General features: G+C 34.2%; 1 protein-coding gene and 1 non-coding gene across 2 annotated transcripts in view; one reads left to right on the top strand and one right to left on the bottom strand.

The window, feature by feature from the left end:
- Positions 1-23,208, top strand: part of DMD (dystrophin) — a 2,686,579-nt gene that overhangs the window by 298,888 nt on the left and 2,364,483 nt on the right. The window lies entirely within an intron of this gene.
- LOC126000213 (U6 spliceosomal RNA) lies at positions 12,008-12,114 on the bottom strand. The gene has a single exon (XR_007492572.1). It is a non-coding gene; the product is annotated as a U6 spliceosomal RNA (small nuclear RNA).

The raw sequence follows: 23,208 nt of genomic DNA, 5'->3' as shown, positions 1-23,208 counted from the left end.
TTAAAATTTGTTTATGGAAAAGAAAAAGAAAATTGCTTAAGAATGTTCCATTGTGACTTTCTTCTTGCCCTTTTAAACTTCAAAATGACTACATGGATGACTAGACAGGAACTAATAAAAACATATTAATTTTATCTTGTTATAAACATTAAAGTCATATCTTGTTTTTGCTGGCTTAACAGTTTTCCATTCTAATCAAGTTTTGTCGTGAACTCTGGGCTGCATTGCCCTGTGAAAGACTGATTTTCTTCTAGTCCCTATAATCTGTCCCCTTGACGGCTAGAGATTGAAATCATTAAGCCACTGCTGTTGCCCTTGATCTCTGCTCAGAGAGGATATAGATTGATTAGTTGACAGTCATTGACCTGGTTGGCTCAAAATGTATAGCGAGGAAACAAAGCCAAGTGCATATTTCTCTGAATATTTGATGGCGTCATTTATTCTGTATACATTTCCCACTAATCTTTTATTCCTTCCTTCATTTACAGGTAGATATTTAATACAGACATATGCTGCACTAATCTACCTTCTGGTCTCTTATATTCTCTTGAATTCCCTGAATTGATAACATATAATTGTCTGCCTAATCCTAAATAACCTGGGAGCATAAAGTTTCTGTCACATGAAAGATAACTTATGATTAGCAAATATCTATTCAAAAGATAGACTAAAAGTTGTCCTTAACTCACTGAAGAAATTGTGCTAGCATAGCAGGCATTTGTCAAGTGCATGAATGTTTACTCTGTTCTGTTTAGAAATTTATAGTGCTGAAAAAGAGTGAAATTAATTTATGTCAGAAAGTTTATACGAAGTCACTATTAAATATATCCTTGAATATTTCTATGTGTATTTTTGAAAAGACTAAGAAGGCACATGGTTTAATAGTAAATGTATGTTATCTGGATCATTTTAATCAGACCAATAGAAAAATGAACCTATGAAATTGAATTAGCTTACTTGGTTAGAGACAATATGGAGTGAATAAGTACTACGTTCATTCAAACAGTTTAAGAAAACTTACTAGAAGCATTCAGGTTCATAATGGGTCTGCTGCTTTATACTCATATTGACAACTATGAAAACATTTTTAATTTCCAAAAATATTGATGGTGCACTGTTAATAAGAGCTTTCTAAAAATGTCACTTTGATAATATTCCATAGTTACCAGTTCCTGCCTGTACTCTGGAGAGAAGTGGCCTAATTTAGGCAAGTTTAAAATTTAGAGCAAAAGGAGGTTGTCTGTGGAGAATATGACAGTTCACATTAAAACTGTTCCACCAATTTTGGATGTGTATATTCCCCTCATTTCTCTCTTTCATTCTCAGAATCTTGAATGTATTATTGTCTCTCTTCTTCACATTTTTGATTTTTGTAAATGTAAACGTTTTCACCATCAGTTTAAAGATGTTGTAGCCACTTTAAATGAGGGAAAGTGGACTTTTTAGCTGAGAGAAACAGCTGATGAAGTCTAATGGATTTATGGTAGGAAGTGTGGGTTGATAATTGGATGAGTGTGTGGGGAAGAAGTGGGAGGCAAAGCACTAAATAACTTCCAGGATGATGATCAAATAAATTAATAAATTGGCACTCCACTTTTAGATAAAATCCTATACCAATTTTAGGAACATATCATGTACAAGTCATTGAAATTTGCGGTAGAAATCATTTAAATGTCCAGACTGAACTGATGCCTGCATTTTAAAAGTTATATTTGGATGACTGGACACTATAAAGGAAATCTGACTTCCTCACTAGAAGCAACTGGACTCCCTACTGTGGGCTTCCAGAAGAAGAAATTCTAAGAGGGACAGAGGTGAAAATAGTGTTAATGGCCACAGCATGAACCTAGGTGGCCAACTAGTTGTCAAAGGAGACCATAGGATGTAAACTGGGTTGGAAGGGGATCATATTCAGAAAAAAAGGCCAAGAAACATTGTGCTAAACTGAAACTTTATTTCAGGTCTTTCTTGCTTTGACAAACAAATCTAGATCTACTCAGCTAACATTTAGACCTGGAAAATGAGTCCACACAGAGAATGTGGAACACTGAATTAGTAAGATGAGTCACAAATTGAGCTACAGTTTTATTCGTCAGATATGGGAAGTGCCATGTCCCCCAAATAACCATATTGAACACCCTGACTTGGTACTTTGACAATATTTTTGTCCAACTCCTTCTTTCCACATCTTTTACTATCTAAAAAGAGTGGGAGCTCTCTCTGCAGTTGTTTGCCAAAGTTTCTTTGTTCAAGGTGTTTTTTTTTTTTGATAAGTAACTTTTAGGGTTGAATTCTTTTGTAATTTTCTATAAATGATTACGTCACACTTACTACTAAGCAATGGCAATGGGTGTAGGAACAAAAGACCAGTTTGGCCAGCTCCACTACCAGGAAAATATATAGAAATGTAAATTATTCGAAATTTGGCTTTTGTTTCACTAAAAATCAGAGAATACAAACAGAAGTACTTATCAAAAGTTAAGCCCAGATATATAATATAATTACATAAAAATGAATGTGTAATTTATGTGAATTGAATAAAATGTGCATATGTAGGAAAAATCATTTTAAAGTGATGAAAAATAATTTGTGTGTCTTGTTTTGTTAATCCAAAAATACAAAGTATAGGTGACTTGTAACTTGAATTTCGTCTGTCAAAATAGGTAAACAAAGGTTTTATAAGCATTTTTAATTCCTGAACTTCTATAGATCTTGAATGCTACGGAATAGTTTAAGTCTCTTAGTTCACTATAACAAGAAAGTAAACTAGTAAGTGGGAAAAAAATAACAAAACCAGTAAGTAAAACTGAGTCAAAGCTAATTTTCATATAACTTCAAAAATGTTTCCTAAATTCTTTTTAGAATAGAGCCTATGGAGATTTTACAGGTTTCATTTTTCAATATACCTTTCTTTACTGCTTGTAACGTAGAGATTCTAGAGAGGAAAAAGATAATTCTGAGGGCATTAAAAATTAAATTTACCACTTTATTTTATTATTTTATAAGATAAATGCTTTTGAGTACTGTTTTTAAAGATTTGTGTTATAGTCATTTTAGGTTTTTGCTTTTAAAAATAGTAATAAGAATAAAGTACTATATTCATTATTTTTGAAAATCAGGTTTTCCAAAGATAGAAATCAATACTTGTTAGATGTGATTTTTTTTACTTACACTGTCAAACTTAAAAGTATAAAAAGTAGGTGTGGATAAATTCTTTAAAAATCACAAGTAGTGAAAACAAATTTTACTGCCCATCATTTGCAGGGCTGGAGGGGTTGCCACATTTAAGTATGTGACCTGTTTTCAATATCTGGGTCAAAGTGAAAGAAGGGAGGGACCAAAGTCTAAAGTAGCACAAATAGCCATAAGAATGAAAGTAAATACAATATAGATCAAAGTGAAGAAAATGAAAAATAAATAAAAATATAAAATCATAGGAACATTGGTTAATGTTCCATTCAGATTATTTGTGTGTGTGATTTCAGGGTGTGTGCAGCCATGATTTACTCATTGTAAGAATTCAGGATTAATGACTAGTCCACACAAGTTCTTGGTTTAAGAATGGATTTAGATGCCTGGATATACATACAGGGGTTATGGTGTTTCCCTTACATTCTATTGGTACCAGGTCAAATCCCTGACACCATATAGACCCTCACCAAGCACCAACACAGGTGGCTCCTGAAAATAGGAGGTTGACCCAGATCCCCTTTCAAAAAAATTAAAGATGGAATTATAGGAACACGATTTGCGCCTATCTAGTGCCACATAGGGGAACTTGGCAATATCTTGCCCTCTCTAAGTTTCACTTTCACATTTGTAGTAGCAATTCATTATACACCTATCTTTTAAGGTTGTTGTGAGAATTAATGTATTAATACATTAGAAGTATTTAATAAAGGGTGCATATGATGCCCACAAATAATATGTATGTCCATCAGGCTTGCCTTACTTCATCTTCCACTTCCTCATATAAAATATCCATAAATAAGAGTATTGAACTATAAGATACATAAGTAAACTGATTTTAGCAAAGTACAGGTACACAGCATACTTGCTTCTCACAAGTGTGTACAATATGATGTAAGATTTAAAATGTCATGTATAATTGGGGCTGACAAGTACAGCAGGTAGGACACTTTCCTTGTATGTGTCCTACTCAGTTTTCATCCCCCATCACCCATACGTTGCCCTGAGCATTACCAGTAGTGACCCCTGAGTGCAGATCTAGGAGTAAGCCCTGACCACTAGATGTGTCCCCCACCAAAAGAAAAAGTTTTCTTTTATATTTTCAGCCCTCTACTGGTTGCTAAAAAATATTTTTATTCATTCATTATTTTACTCAATTGAAAATATTTTAAGCACAAAGAAGATTCTCAAATGTAAGGAACTGTATGGGAATGAGATTTACAATCAGGAGAAACATATGGGACTGCAGCCAAATAAATAGTTATTCCAAACAATGAATGGGTAGAAAGCAAGTACTCTAAACTTGTTTTATTACTTCTAAAAATTAGTAATTATACTGTGCAAAACCTTACTTTGACCTGCATTTTATACTGTGCAGGTAGAGACTTTCAAGTATAAAGACTTAGCTTTATATATATACTATATATCTGTATTATTTTCATCAAATATAACACATATAACATATATATCCCTATACCAAAGAACATCTTCTGTTTATGCTTGCACCACCTACCATTTCCCTATTTCCCTTGGTAATATTCACCATGCCTCACCAAGTGTAGGTTTATTTTGGTTGGTTTGACTGAAGTTGATTTTTACTTTTACTCAAAAAAGAAAAGATATTCTTAGCTTGACAGTTTTGTGAAGAATTATATTGACTCAAAAACTTTGAACATTTAGCAACATGGAGGCTGTGTGAAATGAGTACCTATGTTATGTGCTAAGAATGAGAATTTAGGCCATGGATATAGTCCTTTGAAATCCTATGGTTGCATATGCGTGTTGTTCAGATAATTGAAATATTGAGGCCATCCTGCATTAACAGGGGAACCTTAAAACCACCATTTTACTTCAGATTTCTCATTAATTAAAAATTATTTCAAAGTATTTTGTAATGAATAAATGCATCATAAATAGCATCAGACATTTACTCCAAATCTTAAATCATCAACATATATGAGTTCCCTTAAAGACTACTCCTTTTATGTACAATACCTGCCTCCTCAGCTTTCTCGTTCTTAATACTATCACCAAATGCACCTTCATTTGGGATGAAATTGCCTTTTACTATCTCTCATTTTGTATATTTTTAGTGAAGAATTGTGCAACATATAAAATACTCCAAATCTTAAATCTTTTTTATATGCACAATAAAACACATAGTTTTGTACAAGTTAATATGTTTTATTTTCAGGTGAATTTTAAATAAAATTAAAAATGAATTACTAGATCAGATGAGAGCTCAATTTCTACTTTTTTGAGGAATCTCTATATTGTTTTCCATAAAAGCTAAACTAGATGGTATTCCCACCAGCAGTGAATGAGAGTTCCTTTCTCCCCACATTTCCACCAGCACTTATTGTTCTTGTTCTTTGTGGTGTGTGCCAGCCAGTCTTTGTTGTTTTTAATATGCAACTCCCTGATTAGTGATGTGGAACATTTTTTCATGGGTCTTTTGACCATTTGTATTTCTTCTTTGAATAAGTGTATGTTCATTTCTTCTCCTGAATTTTGATGGAACTAGATTTTTTTCTGATTAAGTTTTGTCAGTACCTTGTATATCTTAGATATTAGTCCTTTATCTGATAGATATTGGTTGAATAGTTTCTTCCATTCGATGGGTGGCCTTTGTGTCCTAGTCACAATATCCTTTGAGGTGCAGAAGTTTCTCCGCTTAATATAATCTCATTTGTTTATCTCTACTTCCACTTGTTTGGACAGTGATGTTTCCTCCTTAAAGATGCCTTTAGTCTCAATGTCATGGAGTATCTTACCTACATATTCTTTGTTTGTTTGTTTGTTTTTGTTTTGGGGCCACACCTGGTGACGCTCAGGGGTTACTCCTGGGTATGTGCTCAGAAATCACTCCTGGCTTGGGGAACCATATGGGATGCCAGGGGATCCAGCTGCAATCTGTCCTAGATTAGTGTGTGCAAGGCAAATGCCCTACTGCTGTATCACTCCTCCAACCGTCCTCGTCCCTCTCCTTCTCCTTTTCTCCTTCTCCTCCTCCTCCTTCTCCTTCTCCTCCTCCTCCTCCTCCTCCTCCTCCTTCTTCTTCTTCTTCTTCTGATTTTTGGGCCACACCCAGTGACGCTCAGGGAATACTACTCTTTCTGCGCTCAGAAATCACGCCTGGCTTTGGGAGATCATCTGGGATGCCAGGGATCCAACCCAAGTCCATCCTGGGTCAGCCACATACAAGACAAACGCCCTACCACTGTGTTATTGCTCTGGCCCCACCAACAAATTCTTCTATATAACTTATGGTTTCAGGTCTGATATCAAGTTTTTTAATCCATTTGGATTTGACCTTTGTGTATGGTGTTAAGTAGAGATCCAAGTTCGCTTTCTTGCATGTGGAAGCCTTTAAGGTAAACAATATGGAGATTCCTCAAAAAACTGGAAATTGAGCTCCCATACGATCCAGTTATACTGCTCCTAGGGATATACCCTAGGAAGACAAAACAAAACACAAAAACGCCTTCTGCACACCTATATTCTTTTACAATAGCCAGAATCTGGAAACAACCCAGATGCCTGAAAACAGATCAATGGCTAAAGAAACAATGGTACATATACACAATGGAATACTATGCAGCTATCAGGAAAAATGAAGTCATGAAATTTTCCTATAGATAGGTGGACATGGAAACAATTATGGTGAGTGAAATAAGTCAGAGGGAAAGAGATAGACACAATAGTTTCACTCATCTACAGAATTTAACAAAAATAAAAGACATTATTGTAATAATACCCAGAGATAATAGAGATGAGGGCTTGAAGAACTGGCTTCAATATGAAGTTTACCACAAAGAGAGGTGAGTGCAGTTAGAGGAATAACTACACTGAAAATTATCATGTTAATGGTAGTGAGTAAGAGAGGTAGAATGCCTGTCTTGAATACAGGTAGGGGGTGTGGGAGGAGGGAGATGGATGGCATTTGTGGCAGAAAGGTTGCACTAGTGAAGGGGAGATGTTCTTTTTTACAAGCATGCTTGTAATCATGGTGCTTAAATAAATTATTTTTAAAATAATAATATGTTAAAAAATGACTTGAAGCAAAAAAGTAATTCCTTATGGCGTTCAGGCAGGATTTTTCTTATGAGAAATAGGTCAATAAGCATTGAATGCAGAATAAATTTATCTTTGAAAACAGCCATTCAGCTGTGGGTTGTTTAAGAATGGCCCTAAATCTATTGTAGTCTTCTCTTGCAGCTCCAATTTCAGTACAATTCCGAATTAGCATTTGGACATAAAATATTACCTTGAATTTTCCTTGTCTTTGTCCTATCTTCTGTATTATGGTGTCAGTTGACATGACAGTATCGAGCACTCATTTAATAAAGAAGCATAAAAGTTATCCTGCAAAGTCAATATGAATCTTACCTGTTCAATTCACAGTTCACTTAGATCTACTACTTTCTCAAAGAAATTGTCCCATTATTCTATACCTTTGTTCTGACTATTATAAATATAAAATTAAATGGGATGCCTAGAATAGAACTACTCTGTGAGAAATCCTTTAAAGGGTTCCATTCCTGTTGCTTTCAATCATCTAGCTTCTTCAGGGTATTCCAAACACTCTTGCTAAGAAAGGTGAAGAGAGAGAAAGAGAAAAACATACTGATTATTTCCGATTACATAGATTGGGCCTTATATATTCCATTTGATCTTCCATCTGATTTAATTACAAAATTCCAATAACAGCTATTCATTTAAAAAGTTATTTGGGTTATTTTCATAGAAAAATGTTAAAGGCATTCTGGTATTTGACAAATATTTTGGTGTTTTTTTTCCTTATGGTTGTAGTATGATATATTGGTGGTACTAATGGTGCTGTTAGTGAATGAGTGTGTGTGTGTGAGAGAGAGAGAGAAAGAGAGAGACAGAGAAAGATTAGGATAGTAGGATTAATAGATATAATTTACTAGAAATTTTGAGCCATTTTATGAGCATTCTAACAGAATTTTATCAGTTTATGTTTGATTAGTTTGATTATTCCCACCTATAATAATTTTGTAAAATCTTGAGGGTTTTAGTAGATAGATTAAATGGGGCCTGTAGCTGAAACTAAATAAGACATTTTGTCTATGTTATTTTATGGTAAAGGGCATTTGGGAAATCTTAAATGGCCCCACATTTATCCCCCTGTTATTCTGGCAGCCTTTAGTCATGCACACATTTTCCCTATTCATTTGTAATTATCTCTGCATATGCTTTCATGATTTTAATGGGAGCTTTGGGTTGTGCAGAAGAATAACAAGTGTCAGATTAAAAAATAATCTATAAGCACTTTACTGGTTTCTAATTATTAACACAGCTGAGCAAGCTTTTGACTACTGTGCATTGACTTCCCAGGGTCATGTGCATAGCAAATCAGTAAGCTCACAGGTTTTCAATAAGACAATTGTAAAATATTGGAGACATGTGTGTTATGTATTCGTGCTGGGTAATCTGGATGCTTGCCTGAGTCCTGAATGAATCTCATACTCCAGCCATATTGTGTGATACAGTGTTGGGCTAGTGGAAGGAATTCAATCATTAATGCATTTGATTATGCATAGTCTGAGTAGTGCCAGTAGAATGCGAGAATGCAGAAAAAACCTAAAGCACAATCAACTTCAAAAACAAAAAAGCACAAACTCAAATTAAGGTGAGTCAATTTAATAAACATTTTACCATCATTTACTTTGAGGAAACCAGAAATATTCTTATAATTTTTTTCAGTGGCAAATCAGTAAGACTTATGAGTTGTGATCATTAACTTGGCTTACTTATTTCGTTTTTGATAACCTGAATTTTTGTGTTAGGATTCAGTTTCCTCTACCTGCTAATTTCCACCAACCCACCAATCCAGAAATGATAAAAAGAAAAAAATAACAACTGGGCTGTCTGTATACATTCCAGTGAAATTTATTCATGCTACTCTACAAAAGTTTTTAAATTGGAATGACTGAAATTATCTACTTTTTTGTTGCGCTTTTAGGAATATCAAAGACATTTGAAATTATTTAGGAAAATGTAAAGGACATTTGAATATGAATTATATATAAAATGTAACAAGTGTTGTAGACTCAATCATCTTAGACTTCTGAGAATAGAACATGTTTCATTATTTTAATATTTTTAAACAAGGTATTTCACTTTGTTTGAGTGTCCACCACAGGTTTGATTTTTCTAGTCATATAACAGATTGTTACAGATGGAATGGTTTTCTCTCCTGGTGATAATGGGTCATTTGAGAGGAAGATAAATGTTAAGTTTTGGGGCATTTTTTTGCCCATACCTCAAGGATCAATTCTAATAGTGCTCAAAGGCTAATGTATAATAGCTGAGAATTGATCTCAGGTTGACCACCTGCAATAAGTCAAATGCCTTACCAATATACTAATTTTAGTATCAGATGTATAGAATTATAATGAAAATTACAAAGATTCAAATGTCAGAGAAACATAATTTAGTAGTCATGTAAATATAGTATGATTTTCTAGCTTAATTTTTCTGTCAAAATTATAGCATTGTGTAATGAAGAATAACACTCAAACCATTACTTAGAAATATCAAGCACTTTTCCAAAGTTGGCATAAAGTCGTGTAAATTATGTATTGTTTAAAAGGCAGTGTGACAAGCTTTGTAACTCAATGATATTTTAATTTTACAATTGTAATAATTATATAACTGCTACATTAAACATATACTATGGTTTATTTATAGTATTCCTATTTGGCTTTGCTATGGTTATCATCACTGGACTGAAATTTTCTATCTGTTCATGCAAGCTATCTATCATTTCTTTTAAAATTTAGATGAATCTATAAATTGGGCTTTCTCCATTTTGTCAGTTTTTTAAGCCTTGGCACTATATTTCCAATGTCAACTTACCTTTACATTTGATTATAGATTTGCAATATTTGCTCTTGACTGTAGTAATTTTTTTACATTTTAATACACATTACATTTTATGTGTGTATATGTTAAACTTTGTGTATAAAATAACAATATAGGATGAGGTAAATAACTGTAATCCTAAACATGGGCATAGCTCTTTTTCAGACATATTATTGTTGTGGAAATTTGATTCAGCAGAGTTCATTTTAAATTGGTTTAGGTTCTGGGGGGCAGAGCGATAGATGATTTCACTGTTGTTGCTATTGCTATCTCTAGAATACCAAAAACTTCTGCCACTTCAACAATAGGCTGCTATTTTCCTTTACTTGGCATAATGCCTAAAATGCTTAAAGAATTTTTCTCCATTCCTGTTTCATGTTCAGGTTTTAGCATCCTTTGAATTTCTCACTACAGTGAAAAATCCCACAACTGAGACTATCTCCTATTCTGTTCTCAGAGTCAGATGTTTCTACATCCATACTCCCTGTCCTAAAAAGCAGACCTTTACCTCTCCCAGAATAGGATCTTAGAAGGTCTCGGGGCCACTCCTGGCCATCCTTGATAGGATAATGTGGTGCTCCTTGGACCCATGAAGTTTCCAGAAGTTTCTGGAAGCCTAGGAAGGCTACCTCCCATGTGACCTACCATGCTAAAGGAACTGTATGTGCCTGGGAGGGAAACAGGGTCACTGCATGCAAAACAGACTACCTTAATCCCTGGACTATCTCCTTAGACCCATATTTCCTAATTTCCTTTCTTTGACTTATATTTTGCTTCTTAGGTGAGAGGTCTGATAAAAAGAATTTGATTGCATGCCTGTGAGTCCCAGAGAAGGACTTCCCATCCTCTCATGAATCATTTTTGCTTCCATCTAGTACTAACCTTTCTTGATAAAATAAAAAATAAACTTTGGGAAAGAATTTTAGTGTGACTACAGATATTTTTTCCTGTATCCATTCCTGAGGACTACTAAATGCTGTGTCAACTCACATCTTCTGATTAAAGCGTCTATTAGCTATTTTCTTATATCTTCCCTTATCAAGTTCTTTCTCCCTGCAGAGCTTTGTCAAAGAGGAAACTATCCAAATGTCCAGGCTTTCCTTTCACATTTAGTAGTTCATCATGCAACAGGGTTTTTTTTTGTTTGTTTGTTTGTTTTTTTTGTGCCACACCTGGTGATGCTCAAGAGATACTCCTGGCTATGCACTCAGAAATCTCTCCTGGCTTGGGGGGCCATATGGGATCCTGGGGGATCAAACCGTGGTCCATCCTAGGCTAGCGCTGGCAAGCCAGACACCTTATCTCTAGCGCCACCACTCTAGCCCCATGCAACAGGCTCTTGTGATCACATCTCCCTGATTGACTAAAGAATAACTTGTTTTTATATTATTTTGCTTGTTCATATTAAGATGCAGTGACATTTCATATTGCCTTGTTCATCTTAATCAGAAATGAATCTTGATTATATGTAACAACCCAAGAGTATTTTATGCTCTTCCAAATTTCATCACTCAATGTGCAAACAGTTGTACACAGACTTCTTTCAGAAAACTAAAGGAATGTTCTTAATTATTTCAATTTGAGATAGACTAGTTCAAAAATGTAATCTTTCAATGATGAAAAATAAATATTTATTGAAAAACTTTTATCTTTGTATCACTGTGAAATGTGAAGGCATAAAATAGAAAAAAATACTGTTCTATATAACATTTTAAATATTTGTTCCTTATTTATTGGAGTGGAATTGGCTGTACACAGTGGTACTCAGGAACTATATTCAATATCGGGAATCATACCAGGTCAGCTGCATGCAAGACCTTAACTGCTATGCTATTTCCCTGGCCCCTCTTTCCATGCTTCTTAATTAAGAAAAGATATATTGAAGTCATAGATGCTACATATGATTTTTGTTGTTGTTTTTTCTTAAAAAAATTTGAAATGCTTCATTAATTTGCATGTCATCCCTCCACAGGGGCCATGCTAATCTTCTCTGTATCGTTCCAATTTTAGTATATGTGCTGCCAAAGCAAGCACGGTACATATGGTTTAAGTATTTTAATAACACTTTTCTTCCTTTTTTGGTGACAAACCTTAAGTAAACTGAGTTCTTTAGTAATCCAGTTAGAGTCATAGTCATTGACTATTCAGAATACATTTGTGAAACTTAATTTATGATTTTATATTAAGATTCATCACATTTTCCAAAGATGTATTTACACATATAAAACTAATCTCCCAACATTTTGAAACATAATAAGCATGTATAGTATTGACTCATAGAGCTTACTCAAAACACCTGAGAATTTTAACTGAATTCCAGTTTGGGTATTGAAATGTGGAAGGGCTCCCAATTTTCCATTTTTCAGAAACAAGTTAGTTTTTATACTTTTGTAAATGAAGAATTTTCTTTTCAATTTTTAACCAAAATACTTTTAGTCAAACAGAAGAGAAAAAGTAGATTCCCTGAGGGTTAGTAATGTAGCTAAAACGATCTTTAGGAAGTCTAGAATGTTTATGAATGTTATAAATATACCAAAAATGAAGGGAAATATATTTAAATTTTTCCAGGTCTGGAAAGATAGTACAGAGAGTAATGTGTTTGCCTTGCATTCTGTTAACCTCGGTTCCAATCCCACTCTTCCATATGTTCCCCTGAGCACTTCTAGGCATAATTCCTGAATGCAGAGCAGGAAGTAAACTCCTGATCACTGCTGGGTGAACCTACAAAAAAAAAAGGTTTAACTCCTCAAACTACTGTACATTTTTTCTCACTCACATAACAATATCCCATCACACCCTTCCATGGACACTCACACCAAAGTTTGAATCCCTCAGGATGTGCTGTTTAGGGGTCAGAGTGGTTGCCCGCTGACCAAGGATGGACCTTAGTTGGATTCCCTGGCGTCCCATATGGTCCCCCAAGCCAGGACTGATTTCTGAGCGCATAGCTAGGAATAACCCCTGAGCATCATCGGGTTTGGCCCCAAAACAAAACAAAACAAAACAAAGATGTGCTGTTTAAAAACTTCATCCTGCCCAAATCTGAGACGCGAACCAAGGTTAAGAATGGTCCAGATTGGACTATGCCAAGACTCTTAGCAAATAAACCCAAGGCCCAAATGCAAAAATGTTAAATGGGAAAAAATAAGAGTAAGTATTCTTGTTTATCTTCATTACTTAGTTTTAATTTTCTAGGGATTTGTCAAGATATTTCTTCACACAACATTTTATTTATTGAGATGTTCTTTGCGAGACTTTTACTGATAGTTTCAACCGTACATGATTCCAGAACCTCACCCACCACGTGTGCCTAATTTCCTCCACCAATATCCCAACGGTCCCTTAAGAGGGTATTTATTTGCATTCATTATAGTTTCAGAGGGAACATTTAACATATTCTGCAATGGAACAAACTTATTTAACATTTTCCATCTTTTCATAATATAATGAGGTTATTGCAAGTTTATACTTCTACGAAATGACTATAATCTAAAAACTGATTGTCAATAGTTGAAATTTCATGTATATGATTTATATTTGTCATCTGGGAAAAGTCTTTGGCTTGTTTAAAAAGGAAATTTCAAATACACCCCTATTTATTTAAACATGTAAACTTAAACTAATGAGTTGGGGGAGGGTTAAACCAAAGAACACTTTTTGAAAAGCAAGATCTAACAATACATTGCAATTTCACTGTCTTTGACATTTTTCATTAAAATTTTTCCCTAACAAAGGTAAAAGTTAAAACTTCATTAAACATGTTCATTTTTCAGAATACCATATTTTCCTACTTGTCATTTTTGTAGATTAATTAATTTGTTCAAGTGCTTACTTTATTGAAGATTATGTCAATACTTATCATCACAGGATATCACAAAAGAAGTTATGCTCTTCTAAGAAATGACTGATAAAACGAGTTGCAAGAAAACTGTCTTTATGTATATTTATCCTGGAAATCTAAAATTTTAAAAAGTACATCAACTTATTATTGAGGGTAATTTTTATGGGAATTGGAAGGAAGTTCGCTATTGTTTATGCAGTCTTAGGAATATAACTAAATGGAATTGAATTAAAATCAGTATAAGTATACTTCTTTTCAACCCAGTTACTCTGTATAGACTTAAAGATATGTATTTCGAACTGAAGAAAACAACAAGAAATTTCTTATATAAATACTTAAAGAACACATATGAGTAAAAATGCATAATCTGGGCTATTAGTGTTAATTCTATGTTCTTGAGAAAAATTAAACAGAAGCCAAAGATCTATTACAACAGGCAAGCCATTTTCTTTGCACATAGCCAACCATATTCCACTCCATGGCTCCAGCACATGGCCATGAGTGATTTCTGAACTCTGAAGTAGAAATAATCCATAGCACAACTGTATGTGTTCCCCAAACAAACAAGGAATCAAAAAAAATTAAAATATGACTCACTAATAGAGTAGGATATAGAGTCTATCCTTGTATTTTGTTCAAAATTTGAAAACCTGAGAACACCCTGGCAATATAAAAAAGGCCTCAAACTCTCATTTGGATACAGTCACAAAGCTTTGTTCATATTTTCAAGAATTTATCTTATTGTTGTATTATTGGATTTCAAAATAAAAATAACATTTTTTTACTTAATTTGGGCCAGATACTTTTTATGTTCTTTAAAGGCAATGATTCATGTATTCCTCAGAGCAGCACTGCCAGAGAGCAACTATTACTAACCAGCCACTACTTTTATAAATTCTTTTACAGATGAGGAAACTTAAGAGAGATGTCACATAAATAACTCAAGGAAATCAAGATAATAAGCAGTAGGGCTAGACCTTAATGGAATATGTGTACTGAATAAGAATACTATGTTACCCACTAGATTTTGAAACAATAGTGGAGGAATTGATGCAATACAATGCAACTATAAAATGAGGCCTTCAATACTGAAATAAAGAATAATACCTCAATTTAAAATTTTTAATAATTTTTTAATTTTTATTAAAAATTTTAAATATCAAGAAGATAGATTTTAAATCTGAATAATCACATAGAGATTATATCTTCTAAACTCTTTATTTTTAAAAAATTGAGTTCATTGAGTTTCAAATACCTATATGATCAACTACATTCACAAAAATAGTAGATCAATGACAGATGTCATTGACTAATGGCCCACATGTATTATTATTGTTATTTACTCGAAAGAAGCAGAGTAACACTCCTTATAGTTTACTAGAGCTAACATTGAAATAAAGATATGTGTTGAAAAAATATAATTATAAACCAACAAGTCATTACTTTAGAAATAGTTTAGTAGATAATTAACATTGTAAAAGTAATAAGAATTAGAAATTACAAGGAATGCCTTGTACATGGCCTACCTAAGTTAGATCCCTTGCAACCCCTATAGTACCTAGAGTATTGCTAAGAGTATTCCTTGAGTGAAGAGCCAGGAGTAAGGTCAAAGCACTGCTGGATGTGGCCAATTCTTTCAGTTTATGTACCGTGGAAACTCAGTTTTCTTAAAGTAGTACTGTATATGGTAATTCATGCAAATCTAAAAACTATAAGAACTCACATAGCTATTGAAAGTTTCTCTACTGGTCATAAGGGAAAGACATTGCTAGTATGATTCAAGAAAACATTTGGTAATTCCCAGAATTTAGTTATTATCAACATAAGCTGAAGAAAACTATCGTTTAAAAATGCTCCTTTGATGCAATAAATTTCTTAGAAACTTCAGAGACTTCGGGTTAAGGATCGTGTTGTTTGTTAGAATCCAACTTTTAATTGCAGTTCCAAATCATTTTAATTCTCACTTATCTTTTCCTGTACAGATTCAACTCAGTTTATCCTCAAAGCAAACAGAGATGTTCATTTGAGAACTGTTTACCATCGCTTACTTTCTAACGTAATGTAAAATCTCATTACATTGAAATTAGTCAACCAAGATGTAGATTGAGATTATCCTTTGCCTTCGGACACTGAGGGAAGTGTTTTCCGAATTTAGGAAAGAAATACTTTTTCTGAAAAATATGCTGGTGTAATAAACTTGGGGTGAAAGAAAATGAAAATTTTCATTAGAAATCTTGGAGAAAGCTGTCAGTCAGTAACCACTTGTCATCAGTATTAGCAACCTCAAGCTGAATAAAAATTGATTGTGGAACTTTGTGCTTTTTGTGCTCTGCCACTTGGATCATCTATTAGCGTTGGCACCTGATTAACTCTCAAAAATATCTTCTCCTTTGATTAGCTCCCAGGATTTCTTTTGTATTATCAGTAATTGCTCGAAATCTGTCCTTAAAGACAGACTTTAATACTTTTTCACTGACTGCAAAATTTACCCTGTTAAATGGCTGAAAAAATGTTTGGCCTTTCCTCTATTTATATTTTTGGCTTGATCTTTCACAAACACTGCTTTAAGACTTCCATATTTGGTAAAGAGAGAATAAATGATTACTCTTAAAAATTTTTTTTTCTGTTTTAAGCGCTTAGCTTTCTACATTTGGCACACAGTTCTGAGCAGCCTCAGTGCTGAGTCTTGCTGTGAAAATAACCTACCTACTGAATCTCCTTAGAACATATTCTCTTAAATCATAATCTAGACTTATTTCAGCCTATGATAAAACTTGGCTATCCATCCATAAGTAAAACGTGCTTGCTCTATCATTTGATTTGTGAATGGTATGGTGGGGAAGGAAAAAAATCCACAAAAATAATGTTCCAAATGAAAGATGAGAAGTTTTTAATAGCTGAATTAAAAATCTGTACATGCATTTATTTTCAATTTAAACAAATATTTTTTCGTATTTGGATCACATCCAGTGGTGCTCAGGTTTACTCCTGCCTCTGTTCTCAAGAACCACTTCTAGTCGTGCTCCAGGGACCATACAGAATGGTTGGGATTGAGCCTGAGTCCTCCAATAAAAGCAAAACAAGTGCAACACTCACTATATTACCATCACTCCAGCCCCAGTTTAATGAATATCTTAATGTGACATATTTTAATTCCATAGCACACAGGATCTATAATATAGTTTTATTATAGGATAATGTTATAAAGAAAAATACAAATAAAAATGCAACACAGGAGTCAGGAAATAGTACAGTGATTATGTTTATTTTGTGTGCCACCTGCGAAATCCCAGTACCACATGGTTTCCCAGGCAATCACCAAGTGCAGCCCTGGTGATCCTTCATCACCACCAAGGTGACCAGTTTTATCCAAGACACCTTCAGACCCCAAGCAATAATGCATATCAGTGCAGGCATTGATGGGTTGTCTCAGTGAGCTGAAAATCACTTGGAAGTCTCCAGGATATCCTAAGTACTACATGGGTGACTTTTTCCACTACCAACAACAAAAATCAAATCTTGAAACAGTGGCAGGGCAGCTTGCATGTGTGACCTTCTTGATTTAGGTTTCTCTCTCTCTCTCTTTCTCTCTCTCTATCTCTATCTCTATTTTTCTCTCTCTCCTTTCTCTCTCTCACACCTTACACAGTTTTTAAAAGGGGAAAAAAGTATTGTGACACACAGCTACATTTATTCACTTTTTTCCTCTCAAATGATTGCACTTGTGGGAATGAAATCTTTTTGACTTCTGAATATTTCTCTATTTATTGAGTTTACCAAACTCCCAGAACAGCATACATCAACCTTTTTGTTTTTATTTTTTATATTTTTGCTAGCCTTTTTAAAAAATAATTTGGGCCACACTGGCAGTGTCATGGCTTACTCCTGGCTCTGCACTCAGGAATTTCTTCCGAGTAATGGATTTACTCATGAGTTATTCATGACTTATGGTAGTGATAGAGGTAGAACTTGGTACAGCCTCATTCAAGGCAAATACCCTACTCTACCTGATGTACTATCATTCTGGGCTGTCCTTTGTCTCAATATTTTTTTTACAATATTCCTGCATACCGATCCCGATCCACAAAACTGCCGTTATAATAGTGGTCTAAGCAATGACTTTCAACGTTTCTCCATCTGCAAATGGCAGTAGTCAGTGGACCTAGAGTTTGAAGACCACTGTTTTAACACTGAAGAAAGCCCTCGTGTAAAATCCTGGCAGGATATGCATGCTTCAGCTAGTAAATCTGCAAACACAGTCACAGATAAAAAGGTTTGGGTCAAGAAACTGAAGCATAAACAGATCTATATTTTACCATTTTATTAAATTCTATTTTGTATTGCAAATTTAGGAAATAGAGTTGTGATTTAAATATCCTTTTAAAATGCACCCCAAAAAGGTTTCTTTAGTAAAGCTCTTGTCTGTTTATAAAGCAGTTCAGTGATGCAGAGAGCTAGAAATATCTCTTGTGCATATTTTGTTTTGTGCTTTCAAAAATAGCCATTTTACTAGGCAAATATATACCAACAAAGAATGCATTTTGTGAGTCAGGAGCCATAAGGTGCTTGTTTTGCATGCGGTCAACATAAGCTTGAGCCCCACCACAACATGTGGTTCCTTGAGTCCCACTGCGAGTAATCCCTGAGTACAGAACCTAGTTTGATCCCTGAGCACTGCTGGGTCTGAACCCCAAACCACATATTTGTATCTATATAGAAATATTATGCATATTTGCATTTATATTTTTCTTAAGCTGAATATTTTTAAAAAATAAAATTGTCTAAAGTAGGTATCTACTTAGCAGTTCTGCCACAATTTCTACATACTTAATTTCAGCTCCAAACGTCATCAGACCCTGATCTTATTTTGATTTATTCTGCTGTAATTAGTTCATGATTGTTATTTTTAACAAAAATAAGTCACCTTTTTCATGACATACTACGAAGTATATTTCAAGGCTGCATACTAATTAGTAGTAACTTATTTTTATCCATAACAAGTCTACACCCACATATTCATGTTTAAACAAGATGGGGCATTTGAAATCACTTCATAAATTATAATGTATTACAGAAATATTCATTATTCCCATTATTGCTAAATACAGACTTCATTCTTCTGGGCAGGAGGTATAATTTGCAGAAATACCATTTTATATTTTCTTTATCTTTCAAATCAAGAAAACTTTATTGCTGCACATTTATGCTATAGTTTAAAATCTTGCTAATTGCTAATAGCATTTCTATGTAGAAATTTGTCTATTTGAAAATATAATCCAATTTATACCAACTATAGAAAGTAGTAATTTACCATATATAAGAGTTTAATGCCTTTCTCTCTGTGTATCTTGTTTTTCTGTGTTAATATATAACAGAAATGTTGCTGCATTATTCATTGTAATTCTGTACCATGATTTTAATTTTCATAATACATATGAAAACAATAAAACACAGATTCTTTAATTTGCCTAAGGTTAGGATCTTAAAAAATAAGTTGGAGCATGAACCCAAATTATTGGACACTGGATTAAATGTGATAAACCACATATAAACTTGGGGTCAGGATGGAATTTGAAGAGAACAAGCATGAACCATTTGCATTATATTATACTTGGCCCAATTTAAAAACTCAAACTCGAAACTTTTCATAGACTCTTTGAATTTTTTCCTTCTTTTCATTTCGATATGGTACTTCTGCCTATTTTACGGCACCCATATAACCATGCATAAAATTAGTTTTGCAATATTTGCATTTTGTTTTCAATAGGTATGATTTTCCTTTGTACCCTTATGACTATTCCATTGCATAATTTGTGGGCATAACTTCAATTAGCTACCCATTCTACTATTAAGTGGCAGGAAACAAGAAAAAACTTCGATCTGATATGAGCTAATTCCTTTGTTCAAGTTCTTTTCTGGATTCGTCAGCTCCTAACAGGAGACACAGAGAGCCAGACAGGTTATCCTTGGTATTTTACATTGAACTAGGAGTCGTCAGTGCATTTAGAAAGATAAATTAAGGAATTTTTCATCATATCTCAACATATAATTCATCCCCAAGATACCAACGCAGATTTTTTTTTATGCTGACAGTATTCCCTTGATATCAGGAGATATAGTGCAGAAGATAGAGCTTCTTTTTTGCTCAAGACTGACACAGTTTTGATCTCTGGCATCCTATATGGTCCCCTGAGCACTACTGGAGTAATTTCTTAGTGCAGAGCCTGGAGTGACAACTGATCAGTGCCAAGTGTAACCCGAAACAAACTAAAAGTATCTTCTCTATATTTCTCATTTAAATAAAGTGATGGACATAAATGTTTTATTCCAAATGCCACATTTTCAAGATGATATTTAAAATTTATTTCTTACTTAGTGAGTGCTTACTGGATATTTTTGAAAATGAATATATAGTTAAGACAGAAAACTTGTAATTAACAGAACCTTTTCAAATGGAAGGTATGCTATTGGGAAAAACTAGCCTGGGATTCAGTAGATTTGGGATTTAGTTCTGGTATTGTTTAAGCATTTTGTCAGTATATCCTTCCTAAATACCTATTTCTGCTGAGATATATTATATTGAGTTCTAGAAGTTGCAAAGTCATAATAGTCTTCTCATCTAAGTATGATCATATATAGAAGGACATAGGTAGCTGGTATAAAGAATGTATTAAGAATATTATTTGGAACATGCTGAAGTAGAAGAACAATTGATTGATAAATTCTTCCAAGTCAATCACAGTAATTATGAAAATCCTCTCATTTCAATTTTGTTTAAAGTGTTGGTATTCTCAAATCATATTCTATGAAGTGCATTAACAAAGGACTAAAGTAAGAAAGTGTGTGCATTTTTTAAGGGAATATAGAATTAGATAGACATATGTATAGAGGAGTATGGGGTATGAATGAGTTCCAACAAATAAGATAAATATTAAATTTAGACAGAAGTAGGTGTTTATTATGAATGCTCTTGTATGTCATTATAAATAATATGACCTTTAATCTCAGAGAAAGCATTTACCCAACTTGAATCATTACACAGGTACTTCAATAATTACTTATTTGGTTACTAGATGGATGATAATGATATTAGTTGATAAAAAAATTAGAACATGAAATTTGGGCAGATAATGATGTTGTTAAGGTACTTGAAGGACGTCTAGGTAGAGGTGTTAACAAGAATCAGCTATGACAGTGTAATAGCCAAGATAAAAAAAAAAGATACAGGAGTAATTAGTATAGCAGTGGTTCAATGAAACAAGGGAGTGATGTTACTTAGGAGCAATAAACATAGAATAAGATAAGAGGAAATGAAAAATAAGTAGGAACCTGGATGAATATCGTAATTTCTATGGTAGAAACTAAATCAGTGAGATAGATTAATAGACATTTCTCTGTAAAGGAGAACCTTAAGTGAATGTTTTTTTTTTCTGATCAGAAAGCATGAGCAACCTTTCCAGTAATATAATTAAGTAGAGGTCTGGAGCTATAGTACAGCACATAAGTTGCTTGCACATGGCCAGCCTAGGTTTGATTACAAGCACCCCGTAAGGTCTCCCAAGTCCTACCAGTAGTAACCTATGAATGAAAAGTCAGGAGTAAGTCCTGAGCACCATTGGGTATGATTCAAAAACAAATAAACAGAAAATATCATTAACTATGGAGATTTCAGTTACCCTGTCACTGTTCATTTGTACTCCCAATATTTTTTTCAACTCCTATTTTTATCTCCCACTTTATTTTTATTCAAGAGCATACCACCTGTTATATATGAAAACATTTCCATAAGATTATTATGTTACTGATCCTACCCTAATCAGTAATTGTGCCCTACCCTAGGGTGTGACCTGGCATTTTGCTCCCACCCTAGGATGGTACTTGATTCTTGTGTATAAAAGCAAGGGTCTGTGGAAGGCTGGGGCTTTTCGGGGGCTGATTCTGAGGCCTTTGCTTCAGCCTTATCCACTGAATAAAGCTGATATCTCATGAAGCCTGACTGCCTGTGAGTTTTCTACCCACCGCTGTCACCTCAGAACCTCTGGCTGAATAGGGTGGTAGACACATGATCCGAGCTGGAAGAGAAAGACCTCATCCTCCATCCCACCATGATCTAGCCCCTTCAAGGGCTGACTTGCAACAACAACCTTCTTAGTATTTTATTCTTTTGGTTTGGGACAACACCCTGGAGTTCTCAGGATTTAACCATGACTCTGCTCATGGATTGTTACTCAGCAGACTATATGGTTTGCCAGATATCAAACCTGGACAGGCATCATAAAAAGCAAGTGCTGGGGCCGGGCGGTGGCGCTCGAGGTAAGGTGCCTGCCTTACCTGCGCTAGCCTAGGAGACGGACCGCGGTTTGATCCCCCGGCGTCCCATATGGTCCCCCAAGCCAGGAGCGACTTCTGAGCGCATAGCCAGGAGTAACCCCTGAGCGTCACTGGGTGTGGCCCAAAAACCAAAAAAAAAAAAAAAAAAAAAAAAAAAGCAAGTGCTTTAGCAGCTGTCTCTCTCTGTCTCTCTCACCCTGTAATATTCTTCTTGAATTAAAATAGCCAAACCTCAAATTCTTATATACCCTTATTACTTATGCAGAGTTTGATGATCCTCTTCCTGGGATTTCTAAACTCCAATCTGAGTAGTATTTTATCTAGATCTCTCCCAAATATACTACTTCCACAATTAACAGCCCACTCTTGCCATTCATATGTGTTAGATATTACTAGCTTGCATATATCTTTCTCCATGTCCCCTGAAATTCACCAATATATCATTACTTTTCATATAGACTGTAATTATATACTATAGTCATATAATTGGAATATCTTCCAGTCTTATATCTTTTGATATATTTCCATGATGTAAAACTTATTTATAAAATACAAATACAATATTATCATTCTACTACTTAAAATACTTCTTCACTTTCTGTCTATTGGTTAAAGTTTAAGGCTCATCTCTGTCACTTTTTTCCTCTTTCATTTTTACCAGTTCTTTGAAATAACTATGCTCTTTCTGTCATGAGAATTACAACTTCAATTTTTATCTGTAGTTCTCTTCCACTGTGTCAGTTTCTACACTCTTGATGTTCAAAATTCAGCTAAGATGTCATTTCACATAGGGAGCACTAGATGCTATGACTTAATTCATTTATAAAAAAAACCAACATTATTTTCAAGGAATTTATATCAATAAATAGATATATTCTCATAAGTGTTATGGGTGATATATGAAGTAGGGAGATGGGATGTGGCAGCCTTGAGATTGAACTCTGTTCTCTTCTCTC

The sequence above is a fragment of the Suncus etruscus genome, chromosome X, assembly GCF_024139225.1.
Source record: "Suncus etruscus isolate mSunEtr1 chromosome X, mSunEtr1.pri.cur, whole genome shotgun sequence".
Classification (NCBI taxonomy): Eukaryota; Metazoa; Chordata; class Mammalia; order Eulipotyphla; family Soricidae; genus Suncus; species Suncus etruscus.
This window is presented reverse-complemented; position numbering and strand designations above follow the sequence as displayed.